This window comes from Etheostoma cragini, chromosome 18 (assembly GCF_013103735.1).
Source record: "Etheostoma cragini isolate CJK2018 chromosome 18, CSU_Ecrag_1.0, whole genome shotgun sequence".
Lineage (NCBI taxonomy): Eukaryota > Metazoa > Chordata > Actinopteri > Perciformes > Percidae > Etheostoma > Etheostoma cragini.
Window position 1 is genome coordinate 22,863,897 of NC_048424.1, and position 2,798 is coordinate 22,866,694.

Below are 2,798 nucleotides of genomic sequence, written 5' to 3' on the forward strand. Positions count from 1 at the left end.
GACTTCATATTTAAATGTTCCCATCTAATTAGAATAATTTATACAAACTTCCACTGCCCAATCAGATGTGTGATACATCTGCCTGTGAGATGCCTTACCACAAAGAACGATAACAGTTTGCACTGTGTGTGTGTGTGTGTGTGTGTGTGTACGTTTACATTTTGTCAACAATGCTAATAGAATAATTGTATAGACCAGGTTTTATAAATCGGGTTAATGTGAGGCACCCCGTAGAGGACAGCCAAGCACCCCATCCCCCCAAATCCTGTCCGCCTGCCCTAACCCACACACCCCTCTGCAGTAAATGCCGTCTATGTGTGTTCCAAAACTCTACGTGACACGGGTGTTCATTGTGACAAATAAAGATAATGGAACTGTGACTAGAAATAGTAGTACATGGCGTAGCAGGGCACTGCAGGGCACAGCAGCAGAGCATAGAGCATAGCAGGGTCTAGAAGGGCACAGCAGGGCGTGGACCACGACCACTGCAACAGCTGCAACCATGATTTAGGGGCCGCCTAAATCCAAAGAAAACTTCTGGGCAAAAAAAAAACAGACATAAGAACTGCAGGGTATAACTCCCCAGAGCTAAGATTGTAACAAGCAGGGAGATGGATTCAGAGTGTCAAAGGAAGTCCGCCAGCAGTCTAAAACTATGACAGCGTAACGAAGAGCTGGTCCAAGGCAAACCTGAGCCAGTTCTGTGAGAGTTGGTAGATGTTTCTGATGACTATGAAGAGAAGCAGAGAAGAGAAGGGAGGCCATCTCTGTGGCTATACACCCTCCCTTGCCGGTCTGGGCGGAAACTGCCACTCCTAACTCCCTAACAATAAGTTTTATCAAAGAGGAGAGTTTTAAGTTTACTCTTAAATGTGGTGATGGTGTCTGGGCACCGGACCCAGACCGGAAGCTGGTTCCACAGTAGAGGAGCCTGATAGCGGAAGGCTCTAGTCCCCAAACCCAGACCAGTAGCTGGTTCCACAGGACAGGAGCCTGATAGCTGAAGACTCTCATCCCCAGACTCAGACCAGAAGCTGGTTCCAGCGGGAGAGGAGCCTGATAGCTGAAGGCTCTGGCTCCCATTCTACTTTTAGAGACTCTAGAAACCCCAAGTAACAAGTATAATGGGAGTGCAGTTCTCTAGTGGGACAATAATGGTTTTTTTTCCACTGCTGGTAACAGCTCGACTCGAGTTGACTCGCCTCTACTCGACTCAATGCATTCTGCGTCCGTGTTCCATTGCAAAATGAGTAACGCCTCAGCGTGGCTGGTCACCATAGCTACGCGTGATGATGTCATTTTCAACGTGACTCACAACAGCACGTTGGCTAATTGCCACAGTCAGAAGAAATGTTTTGTTTCAAAAGAAGCTGAAGGAAGCAACAAAAATCACCGCTAAATAAAAACCAGGAGTTTAGGAATTCCGACGGAGTTTGGGAATACCGACGGAGTTTGGGAATACCGACGGAGTTCAGACGTCGACATGACGGTTGTTCGCCGACACAAAAGGGTAAGTTAAGTTTCCTGGTAACGTTAGATAACATTTGCATGTGTTAGGGGCCCCGGTCAGTATTTACTAACGCTATACGCTAGCGTTATATAAGGTACATGAACTTTTGCAACCACGATTACACACCAACGTGTGCTGTTTGTGTTTCAGAGCATTCACGCTAGTCAAAATCGCCGCCGCAGACCGTCTGGTGGGCGTTGTCCGAGCAGTGAGATCTCTGGTTGTGACCTGTTGGGCTTCGTATAATCTTTATGAGAGTCATGGAGAGACTTATGACAATGACTGGTATGCATCTGGGACAGCAGAGCCGGGTGGACACTGTCACAGGGAGCAGAGGAAGAAGACCGGGGTGTACCGGAGGGTTTGATGCGCTACTTGAAAAGTTAAATAAAAACTTTTCTTTGATAAATTGTCTTGTTTTTTTAAAGTAACAGTGTGCAATATTGGAAACGACATAAAGCCCCTAACAGCCCTTAATATTGAACAGTTAAAGTGAGAATAGTGCAGAGAGTAGATAATCTGTCTGGCTAGATTTGTTTTTAAATGTCAAATTTGTTCTGGACACACCCTCCGCACTCCTGTTTGCTAAAAACGCAGTGATCCGACCAACCAGCAGTCTGCAGGTTTCCACGTCACCTTTTGGAATCGCCTCAGCTCGCTTGGAACCTCAACTGAGGAAGTACTAAAAAAAGTCCCTGGTAGCAGGTCCGAGGGACTTTTTTTCGTAATGGAAAACCAAAAAAGGCGAGTAGAGTCGAGGTGAGTCGAGTAGATACCATGCAGTGGAAAACCGCCATTAGGCACTAAGAGCTCCATCCCTCATGACACTCCAAACAGCCCCAGCTACTGTGCATCATCACCTCTCCCTCCCCCACCTAAGCAGGGGCCTGCCCCCACAAATGCACACCTTAGAGGTCCCACCTCTAACCACCAACACCTCACTGAAGACGTGCCAGCCTGATTTCAGTCCACAACCATCAACCTTGTGCCCAAGAAGCCAAGGACCACAGGACTTAACGACAACAGACCTGTCACCCTGACCTCTGAGGTTATGAAGTTCTTCAAGTGCCTTGTGTTTTCCCACCTCAAAGCTTTCACTGACCCCTCCTGGACCCCTTGCAGTTTTCTTACAGAGCCAATAGGTCTGTAGACGATGTAGTTAACCTGGCCCTCCACTACATCCTTCGGCACCTTGACTCCGCAGGAACCCACGCCAGGATCCTGTTTGTGGATTTCAGCTCTGCTTTTAATACCATCATCCCGGCTCTGCTTCAGGCGAAGCTCTCCC